Source organism: Hydra vulgaris, chromosome 15 (assembly GCF_038396675.1).
Source record: "Hydra vulgaris chromosome 15, alternate assembly HydraT2T_AEP".
Classification (NCBI taxonomy): Eukaryota; Metazoa; Cnidaria; class Hydrozoa; order Anthoathecata; family Hydridae; genus Hydra; species Hydra vulgaris.
In genome coordinates this window covers 52,718,685-52,731,273 of record NC_088934.1, presented here as the reverse complement: position 1 = coordinate 52,731,273, position 12,589 = coordinate 52,718,685, and positions in this window count along the sequence as shown.

The window sequence follows — 12,589 nt, the reverse complement described above, 5'->3', positions numbered from 1 at the left end:
AATTATGTTAGCCATAGCATAAAGGATAAGAATTATGTTCTGAAATTAAAGGTTTGTTGTTTTTTTAAGTAATTAATTATATAATTCTTTAAATAAAATTGGAGAATTTTACTAAAACTATCTGCATTATTTATTTTTAGATGATGGAAATGTTTGTATTTCCTCTACCAATACAGTCCTTATTCCAAGTTTTTCGTGTGAAAATTTTGAAGAGCTGGTAGGAAACTCATTTCAAAACTATAAACAATCTACGTTGAAACCCAATAAAAAAATTGTTCGAAAGCAAAAGGTTTTATCAGGAGAAAAACGTGTTACAGAAAGAGGGAACATATTTCGAGAAAAGAAATGTGTTGCAGGAGTCTGTGTAAGCAGTTATAAATTTAATTGCAATACAAAAATATCAATTGAACAACAACAAAAAATATTTGATTCTTTTTATCCAGGGATTGGTCATTAAAAAATGCATTTATATTGGGTAAAGTTAGTACAACAACCTCAAAAAAAAAGTATACAAAAAAAAAAAATTATATCTCGAAGGAATAAAACTTAAGTTTACTGCCTTCCTGATGAAAATGGATGCGATAAGACTGTATGCAAAACATAAAAATACAATTGAAATTAGTAATGGTAACATTACTCTTACCTAAAAAGAAAAATTCAAGATGTCGATGTTTTATCTGATAAGAGAGGTAGACACGAGCCTTACAATAAAACTAGTTTTGGGTGCAATTTATTCATCAATAACTTTATTGAGAAAATTCCTTCATATAAATCTCATTATTCAAGATTACAATCATCAAAAATTTATTTATCACCAAGTCTTAATTTAAAAATTCTGTATGAAGAATACAAAAGAGTTTGTAAGAATTAAACAGAGCCTGTTAACCCTGCTTCATTATTTGTTTTTAGAAAGATTTTTAATATAAATTTTAACCTACATTTTCATTTGCATCAAGAAGATACATGTAAAACTTGTGATTCTATAAATATGAAAATTAAATCATCAACTAATAAAATTGGAGTTAAATCTTTGAAGAGCAACTTGGAATTACATCAACGAAGAGCTAAAAAAAGTTAAAGCAATGAAAAAAAAAGATATCAATCAACCTTGCCTGAGTAATGGCACTCAAGGAGTTATTGTTTTTGACATGCAAAAACATTGGTAATCCCATACCTCACTACATCTGTCATTTATTATAAATGCCAGTTGTGGGTATTTAACCTAGACATTCACGATGAAGTAAAAAGTATAGGACACATGCATGTTTGGGATGAAAGAGTTGCATCTCGAAGTGGTCAAGAAATTTCATCATGCCTTATTGAACATATTTCTTATTTTTTGCCGAAATCAATTGAGACTCTATGTACAGCGACAGCTGTGGAGGGCAAAACAGAAATATTAAAGTTGTTCTTGCACTGTTAAACGTATTGTTTAAAGGGTGACGTTAACTGAAATAAATATGAAATTCTTTGTACCTGGTCATAGGTTTTCAACGCGTGATACAGGTTTTGCAATAATTGAAAGGCAAAAAAAATACCATCAACAAATATTTGTACCAGAGTCTTGGTTAAACATCATAAAAACTGCTAAAAAATCACAATCCTGAAAAGTGATCCCAAAAAAATGTTTTATAAATATAAGTATTCTAAAGATTCAGTTTTTGAAGAAGTTGATTTTAATAAAATAATAAGAGGCAGACCACCTAATAATCCTTCTTATGTAGACCAAGAAGTATTATTTTCAGATGGAAAAACAATCACTTTTAAAAAGAAAACAGATTTGGTATCATTACTTGAGTTCATTTCTCTATGTTGGTACACATTTTACACAAGTTTAAAAACAAGTCCTGATGTTATCGATGATGGTCTTGAAAGTTTCGATGATGGCATTTTATTAGGTTTACTAATTACTTAGACATTATGTATTTTATTTAATGCCATTAATGTAAATTGCTCATTTATTAACTTTAGTTTTTTAGGCTTATTATATTCTTCAAAGCAACATGTGCGTGTATATATATATATATATATATATATATATATATATATATATATATATATATATATATATATATATAAAGAGATTGATGTGTTTAATACTAGAGTTTTTTATTTATTTATTTGTATACATTTTATTTTTTCAAATTTTTGTATTTTTAAGAAGGAATTTTTTGTTGTTTTTATTTCCATATTGTTTTTCAAAATTTTGTTCAAAACTTCTTTATCTAAACCTAAAATTTAAATACTTCTAATATTAATACGAGCTTCAAATTATTAGGAGAGAAATCCTAATCGCTTTTAGTTGTAAATATTTATTTAGTAAATTAGATACCTTTAAAAAGATACCATTAGAAAAAGCTAAAATCTTACTTCATAAAATGCCAGAAACGCCTATAATTTTTATTATCTATTATCTTCTCAATAAATATCAAAATATTTTTCAACTTAATTGTAGATTCAAAAAATTTAAGAACCGGTTTGGTATGATGGCTAAAAAAATCAAAGACCAAAGACAGAATCTGGGACAGTTTTATTCAAGTGAAAAAAAGACATTTTCCATCAAGAGAAATTTAATAATAATTGTCTATTGAACATTGCACATTAACAAAAATAAACAAATTATATAAATATTTATAATATAGTAGTAAATAACATAAAATGAAAAATTATTACAAAATTGAACGTATTATATACATATTTATTATATAAACAAAAATAACATACGAAGAGAAATTATTTTAAATAATGCCATATTGCCTGGAGATTTTTATCATCTTTAGTAGTTTTAATTGTCTTCACACGAGGATCATCGGCAGAGTGATTCATTCGCAATCATTTCTTTACAACGGGAACGGAATTCCAGTCCTTCAGAGGTAGACCAGTTAGACTAGTTGTCAATATATTGGAAATATTTGACACAGTCAAGCGACTTCTTTTGTTGGTACAAATGGTATTCATTTTTGAAAATCCTTTCTCTGCTTCCGCGGAGCTTACTGCAATGGTTTTTATAATATTTTTGTGATGGTTTTTAAATGATCACAATCCATTAATCTTTTCTTCATGTGAACTACAATGTTATCTAAAAGCTTTTGCCAAGGGATTGCAGAAAATTTTCGATTATCAACAAAAGGAATATCTTTAAATGCTTCAGAAACAATTAACTCTTCAACTTTTTTTTCGCAACCTCCTTTTTCCTTCTCAAGCATCTGAAAAGCTCGAATCGCTCTCATCACTAAATGTTGAGCTTTTATTATTTCTAAATTTCGGGCTTGCAATGCATTGAACAAAAGTGAAATTTCATTCAAAATATCAATCATCAATGCCAAATCTTCTAAAAAGTGTTTATTTTCTAAACGTGTTGCCATGCCAGTGTATTGCTTATTTGAAGTAAAAAAATTTTGTAGAGCTGGGTAAGCACGTCAAACAGCTTGATCTTAAGCTGCATGAAAAGTTGATCTTAAGCTGCATGCGGCCCATCTTGGCCCCAGAACTCGACCAATTTTTATAATATTGATCTCAAGTTGCTCAGATATATTTGAAAGTTCAATCTGATTTTTGTTAGACTGAGGAAAAATAACGTGTATTTTATCCATAAAGATTTTAAAATGATTAATCTGTTTTATTTCATTGGTTCAATCTTCTAGCACAAGCTAAAGGCGATGATTGAAGCAGTGCCATATTATTATATTGGAAAATTGTTCTAACAACAGGTAATATTGTTATGACAACAGGTTTCGAGGAAATTGTTGAAGCTTCGTCAATAATCAAACAAACTTTTAATTCTTTTTGAATTATTTTGCTATAAAATCCACAATTTTAACAGCAGTTTTACGCGAATGCAACCCTACTCCCATATCTAGCCCGTTTTTCGTTTGCGATTCAATTTCGTCATCAATATTGGAAAATGACTTATATCGTCTTTTAAAACTGTATACGGTGTTGAATATTCTACAAGTTGTTGTTAAACATTTTTCATTCATCGTATCAATGATTTTTCGCATTAAGTCTTGTTTTATCAGTTTATAGTTTTCCAAGCATATTTTATGCGCTTTTGAATTAAAGTGCTCCTTCAATTTTTTCCTTAGTAAGGCTTGTTATACTTCTTTATTTTTTCCTTTTGCTTCGATATTAATATTTTGCCATTCTTTTGAAACGTGTATGCCTTTTTTTTTTTCAGAGTATCATGTTGAGCACAATATTGACAATCAATTTTGTACATTACCAGCATTCGGGCAAGTTATTCTTATCATTACATCCTTCATTTCTATGTGACGTTGTTGCCTCTGATGCATTAGAATTGTGTTCCGAAACCGTTTGAGACGTGATAACTTCAGTTTCTAATTTTGTTTTTTTATTAAAAAAATCACCTAAAACGTTTCATTGTTGAACTAAAGGAAAATAAAAGGTGTTGTGATAAATAATGTACCATAAAATAATATACCGGATTCAATTCCTACCCCACTTTTTAAAAAAAGTAGGAATGAATAGCTCTTAAAGCAAAAAGTATAACAAATAAAAATTTTGCATTGAAAAGCAATACATTATGTTTGCACATTTATTGTCTAACAAAAATAATGCTTTGTTACTAATATCAGCTAAAAATACACGAATTGAATTTATTAAATATAATGTACAATAGACGGTTTTTAAATAAAGCGGATTATCATAAAGTAACCCATAAATGACACAACTGTATCATTTAATTGGTGTAATAAAAATCTAAATTACCCACATTTACGTTACAAATAACAATAATTTCAGATCGAACCTTTTCGTTACATTACTATAATAGTTCAGTACATTGATTGATTTAAAAAGAATGCATAATTTTTGTTTACAATAAGTGAAGTTGTTTTTAAATTTTAACTCGTTAGTAACCGGTTCGCCGAACTCAAAAAATTTTAAGAACCGGTATTATATATATATATATATATATATATATATATATATATATATATATATATATATATATATATATATATATATATATATATATATATATATATATATATATATATATATATATATATATTAGACCATTTCAAAATTGTATATAAAAAAATAATTTTTGAACTTTATTTGGGCTACCCTTTGATTTGATGTGGTTTGTGGTCAGGAAAATTAGTTTAAAATTGCAAACTTATATTATGTGTTTTAGGGACAGCTCAATTAACTTTACTTTTTGACAGTTCTCTATTATTTTGAAAAAAGAAGTTTTTTCAAAAGTCATGTTGAGTCTTAAAAGTAGCGAAATTATATAAAAATTTCAAAAAAAATGATAATTTCATACTACAATTGAACCTGTCATTTCGAAAAGGGCACAAATTTTAAAACTTTTCAAAATCAACAAAAATATGATTTTAATAAATATCATATTTTTGTTGATTTTGAAAAGTTTTAGTAAATGGACAGTTTAAAGCTTTAGAAAATCAACAAAAATATGAAATTTCTAAAACTTTAAACTGTCCGTTTACTAAAACTTTTCAAAATCAACAAAATTATGATTTTTATTAAAGTAATGTCTTGTTTGCTAAAGAAATTAAACGTAGAAGTAGGTAAATAAAGAACGTATATAACTTATGTATTTTTTATTTTTTATAAAAAAAAACATAAATCATACAGAAATTTTTAATTCAGACTTAATAATAAATAAACTAACTGTTAAAAGTTTTGTACTTATGTCCTTTTCGAAATGACAGGTTCAATTATTATTATTTTAGATTTAATTGCACAAAAACTATGGTTTTTTAACTAGAAATAAAAAAAGTACATTTTTACGAGTTTTGAATAAAAATAAAAATTTTTTAATTTATTTTTTATAAAACAATTAATATTTTGGAAATTTATATATTATTTTGCTGCTTTTGAGTTCCAGGTTGACCTACTTTTAAGGAACTTTTTTTTTAATTTTAGGACCCTATTAAAAAGTAAACTTAATTGAGCTGTTACTAAATATTGGAATAATGCTTTGAAACTTTAATTATTTACTTTTTTTCATCAATTAACAACAAATAAACATCTAGCCACTTAATTATTAAAAAATATTTTTTTTGAACTGGTCTAATATATATATATATATATATATATATATATATATATATATATATATATATATATATATATATATATATATATATATATATATATATATATATATATATATATATATATATATATATATATATATATATATATATATGGAGAGATATCAGAGCATAAGTTATTGCCTAACAAAACTTTACCTCCTGATTTTTTTTTTAAAGATAAAACTGTAGTAAAAACCACTCTTCAAAAGCTGCTCCTTCAAACCAACGACTTTTAGTGTTGAAATCTGACTCCTTTAGGACCTCCTACACACCAAGTTGACCACAGATTTATAGCTTTATAAAATACAAAAGGTGGTAAAACTTCACCTGCAGCATTACCTGATATCATAATAGAAATACTTGTCTTAGAAGTATTTCTTATATTTGCTGGGTATTTATTACCTCTCTTTACCAAGCATTTTTTTGAGTCTGGATCATCCGTCAAATTTGTTTCATCGTAACTATATATGTTGCTCAGAGGTACATTTTGTACAGCTTTTCATATTTGCTGAATATAATTCTTTAAAATTTCTTCATTAACCATTACTCGAGATTTTCTTATGTTTGGCATAAATTTACTTGTAAGTTGTGGATGTCTTTGTAAAAATGAGTTAACTAAATTAGGCCCAGGAAAGATTTTAGACTCTTACTTTTTTTCCTGAACTAATTAGATAATTATTCATAATATGACGTAAATCTTCTTTACCGATTGGAAGTCCATATTTAGCAGCAGCTAGCTTTTGTATCAGCTTGTGCATCTGCGACTCAAGTATTATACTTTAAGAACATAATAAAATACTAAATATATATGCGAAGAGAGTTTATTTCCAGTTAGCGTTTAAAAATTATCATTTTTGTTTTTTAAATTGCTGTGCAAGTTGATTTAAATTGCTGTGCAAGTTGTTGATTATGACCACGCATAACTTTGACGGTGAAGGACAATTGAATGGTACGTGAAAGTTTATTTTGTCAATTTCACATATGAACTTGAACATTAAAATTAAATCATCTCTTTTTTTTCTTTCTTCAAGTGTCGTGAGACCGAACATGACTCTTCGTAGCTCGGCAGTGCAATGATTAATCTCAGAAATGGTTTTTGTAGCACGGTTTTGAACTTTTTCTAGCGCTTCTATGTCTGCACGTTGGTACGGCGACCACGCTTAAATAGCTTTAACTTTTTTTTCAGCCTCTCTAAGGAACTATTAAAAACTCTCTGCTACCTTCCTGAAAGCCATGTTTTAATCCATGCGTAAAGCTCCTCTTCGATTCCACAGTTTTGAACTTTGTGGAGAAGTCTATTGTGTGAAACTCTGTTAACGGCTTTTGCCAGATCCGTGAAAGTACAAAGCTTCTGTTAAAAGATCAAGTGTTACCAGAAGGTTTTTAAAGCACAACTTTTAGAAAATGAAACCGTGTTGGTTTTTTGATATGAGACCGTTTATAATACAATGATTTAAAATCTGGTCTTGAACGAGACGCTCCTTAACTTTGCAAGGGAATTTCTCTCTTTTAAAAAAAAACATGGTAACATTATCTCATTGAGAGGCTACTAAATAAAGTTTTCCAGTCGAGCGATTCTATGCATTTTGCTATTTCCTTGTACTCTGCTTTATTCCATAAATAGTGTGACCGCGTACTCAATTGATGCCCTTATTTAACGTTTGTGGTCTTAAAAATGCCCCAATGGCGTTTCCTTTTTAATGACGACAATACAATCCGGCTTGTCATTGATGAATAGATTTAGACTAATTTTTGGTGCTGTTAGCAGGGAGTGTTTATATGTCGGAATAATTATTACTTGTTATAGATGATTATCCGCAAGATTTGACTGAAAAATTGTATTGCTAGCCCAATTGAGTTGGCTAATTTTGAGATTCTCTGCGACAAAGATTATATCCGGGATTGCGTTTTTAGATGTTGTTTTTAATCTGGTAGCAAATCGAGGGGCTCAATCCAAAATTGCTTCATTTTTAGTAAACTAAAAAACACTTTAAAGATCTTTTTAAAAATAACAGGAAAAAGTATGATTATCAGAAGGAATTACTATAAAGACAGGTGAAAAGATACACTGGTATATCTACTTAAAGATTAGGACACTATATAACTAGGTTCTGCAATAACAAAAATGTTAGGCAAGTTCAACATTGATAGTGTAAGATGGCTGTCCACGATTTTGTTTTGTTACGTCCAGCAACATAAGTGTGTCACTTTCTAAATGTGATTGCTTCATTTGAAATAAGCGTGGTGATCCAATTTTATCCATTATGTCTTTAGCCATAAAAATTTTTAAAAATTTAATCATTTTTTTCTATTGGTTATCCCACTATCAAATGATTTTGTACTGAGAAATTCACAGGTCTCCATGCATCCATGCATCTGTGCATCTAGTGTATCTACTTTCATTTTTTCTTTTGCCTTTACAGACACCTCTTGATGAATAATAAGGTTTGAAAGAATTGATGAATAATAAGGTTTGAAAGATACTTTATTTTGTTGTTAAATAGATCACATTTTTGACATGTATTTGATTGTATACGAATGATGAAAATGTAAATGGAATTTTGTATTGAATATATGTATTTTGCATTGAATATATGCGGTAATGGTGTCGAGGTAGAGTGCTCGCTTTATAAGCGAGAGGTTCCGAGTTCGATCCCAACCACATCCCTAGTAGTACCGCGCTCAGCTTGTTTCTCCGCGCAACGGCCTTGTTCGACAAGGTTTGTGTTTCGGAGTTATAGAGTTGAGAGAGGGTTATAACCACAAATAGCATCCTCATCTGTAGTGGCCTTATCGGCATTGGGAAGGTGAAAAAAAAACATTCTTAAAGTTGGAGGCAAATAATTTCTGTACTGGTTATCCTTTCGCCTATTGTGAGATTGGTACGTTGGAAATAAGCGAATAAATCTTTAAAGATATTCAGTGTCTTCATATCTACTTTTATTTTGTGGAACCAATTTACCCTTTCAGTTTTCGATAGGTGTATCATTTGTTTTTTCCTTGCTAAAATATTTTTTATTGTCCCATCAGGGATCTGCAATGTGTCTTTGAAGTGAGTTTTGCAAATCTTTTTAACATTTCCACATGTATCAGTTAGTTTATAGGTACAACGGGAGTTGTTTGGTGCAGTATATGAATATGAGTTGTCCTGTATTTTCCTTTTACATCAACAGAACCCATTACAAAGGCGTGTTATTTTACTGCTGCACTCTAGATTGCAACCATAACCTCTGTTAATAAAAATCTTTGATTCAACTACTTTGCCCTTTGTTGTAACATATCCTTTCCCTGTTGACTTTTTCTGCTTTAGAATATTTCTTTTGTGTAGTTCTGGATGGGCAACTCGCTTACGACTATGTCTGTCTTTTTTTTCTTCTCGCACTTATTAGGAGAAGCTCTCGTTAACATAGATATAGGTCTTGCGTTTTCTACTACATATCAATTCCCAACACTTGCAATAAAATAGTGCATGTCAGTTTTGAAAAAACTAGAAGAGGAAAACCTGCCTAAATAACATTGAGGCTAAAAACTATACTATTGTATGATAAACTCTATGAAAAGTATATCTTGATGCTGCATTAATTATATACATACCTTCGCTAACAACATAAAGAAGGGTTGTTATCTGCATCTGAACCATCACAATCATTTTCCATTAAAAAGTCTTCCAAATCTTATCTGTTCATTTTCGCCATGTTGATTGTGAGATAAGCAACTTTTCCACAATTCAAATTTTATTTTTCTGTTAAAGTAATATGATTATAGGTAGCAGCACTTTATGGATGGGTTTTGGGTTCCGTACTTTTTCCACAACAAACTACATACTCAATGTATTGTTGGCAGTGATTATCCGGAAAATTTTAAAATTGTGGTTAGAGCACTTTTCCACTGAGCCCCTCAATTCATCAAGTTTTTTTCAGTTGATTAAGCATGGATTATGAGCCCAAAAATGTGATTATCCGTCTTGAGGAGCTGTTGATGTATTTAGGCCATCGAGCTTAGGTTGATAGGCTTTACGCAACAAGCGTTGTGATTGCGTTCGTCGAGATGGTGTTGGTGGTGCTGATGGCAGTGTTGGTAGTATTGATAGCCGTTTTGAGGGAAGAAATAGCTGTAGTGTTAGTAGCAATGGTGTTGGTATTGCTGGTGTTAGCATTTTTCGAGATTGTATTAGTGAGGGTGAAAGTGCTTGCAGTAGTGGATTTTGAGGCATTGGTATATGTGGACCGATTGATTTTTTGTACAATTTCGTTTCGTTATTCAAGAGTGGCAAAGATGCTTCTTTGTTGTTCTACCAATTGATTGTGTTAATACATCATACTGAACCAGACAGTTACTGAAGCAAAAGGGTTTGTCAAGAAGATTAACTGCCTCTAATTCATTGTTGTACTTCTTTCTCTTCTTGTTTAGTTTTATATAATCGGCTTTTTCCTATTCAAGGACGCCAACTAAAACAACGTTCCCGTCTATCGCTTGTTAATCTTTAGAGTCGTTGTTGAAAGCATTAAAAAGTTTATGTCGCTCTAGAACTTCTTTTTGCAATTTAAAAAGTATGCTTGATTAGGATGTATTCACTTGTTGAATTTGTGTGCCTTTAATAGATGCGTTACTCTCCATAGTAATTTTACGACTTCGATTTCGTTTTTGAAAAATTTTTCTTGCTCGTCGAATTGATTTATACTGTTTCAAGTACTCCGGTTAGAGCTGTAGAAAGCATACAGGTAAAGAAGTGAAGCAGGTGAAGAGGTGAAGAGGTCTAAATTATTCTAAAAAGTTTTTAATACCAACACAAACGCTAAAAGATTTAATTTTCATTAAATTTTTTAGCGTTTTAAATTTTTTAATTAACGGGTGATGTGGAAGTTATCGGACAAAATAAAAACGTCAATAACTTATTTATAAATAAAAAAACAAACTACTATTATATTTTTTTTAAATAAAGCATTTATCTTTTATTAAAAATATATTATTTTTTATATGAAAAAACGCCACCATCTGCAATTGATTCAATTTTGATCTGACGCCTTTCATATGCGACTGTTAAAAGTTTAAATCAATTTCTTGTAGTTTTAGTTTAATGCGATCAATCAAAACTTGCTCTGTTGAAGCTTGCCAATCTCCCTCGTAAATCTTCTGTGCCAAATGTCCCCAAAAATTTTCAATTGGTCGTGCTTGAGGCACATTTGGGGGATTGGATTCTTTGTCAACGTAATAGACATATTGGTCCATCCAATTTAGAGAATCTTTAGAATAATGAGAACTTGCTAAATCTGGCCAAAATAAATAGTTAAAGTCTCCATGATACTTGTGAATAAATGGAAGAATCGTTTTTCTAAACATTCATTAATATAGATTGATGAATTGATTGCTACAGCCTTGGAAGTGTGAAACAATGGCTCCGACATACCACGGTCAGATATGGCTATCCACATTAATAATTTTTTTGGAAAATTTTCTTTTCCTATAAAACGAACACTTTCTGGGCATGTGTTTTTGTTGTTTGTGTAGTATCAAGAATTTCCAGGCATGTTGTTCCCTGCAAAACAAAAGTGTTTTTCGTCATCGATGACTAGAAGCGATTTTGTATTATAGAGTTGGTTAACTAGTTTCCTGCTTCTTTTCTTTGCCTTTATTTGTTGTTCTATAGTGTATTTTGGAGTCTTTTCACGTTTTCTATATTTGATATTCGTTTTTTTTTAACTGACGACCAATTGTCGATTGATTTACACCGAGTATAATACCTATTTTTCTCCGACTGACCCCTTTTCGATTCTTCGTCTCGTTAATTCGGCTTTCTTTTCTCTAGTCCAGGATGTCGGACAACCAGGGTGCTTTCTATCAGAAAGCGATTGAACAGTTTCAAGTCTTTTTAGGTTATCATATATCGTACTTCGAGCAAATCCTTCCTTTTCAAAATGATTTACGATTTTTTTTTTTTTTTATATTAGGTTTATTTACAAAAAACATTTTTAGTCGCTTTCGAAAAGATTCTCGTTCAGCTGCATTTAACCTCATTTTAAATAATTGTGTTTCAAATAATAAAGTTTATATTTTATACAGCTTTTATACCTACGCATAAAACCACAAAAACTAATTATTATGCTCAAATAATGAAATTAGGATTTGTCCGATAACTTCCGCATCACCCGTTAAACATTGTTTACATAGATTTGCTCCAAAGTTTTGCATTTCTCCTACAATCTGGATGGTTTAACTTTTACTCGATTTACTATTATATTCTAAGAGTCATAAGAACAAGAAATTGATCTTCGTCTTTTATGCAGCTTGAAACCAGTCTCTTATTTGTTGAATTAGAGTATTGAGAGTGTTATTGAATACGTTGACCTCAAACTTTTTTTCTTCATTTTTGTGGAAATAAATTTCGTTTTTGGCCTCTTTGTAAACGGAGGCACTGCCATTGTTTATTGCTTGAAGAGTTTTGAACCAAAAGATTGTCATGATAATGAATTCAAATGACAGAGCCCATTTCTACAGACATTTTA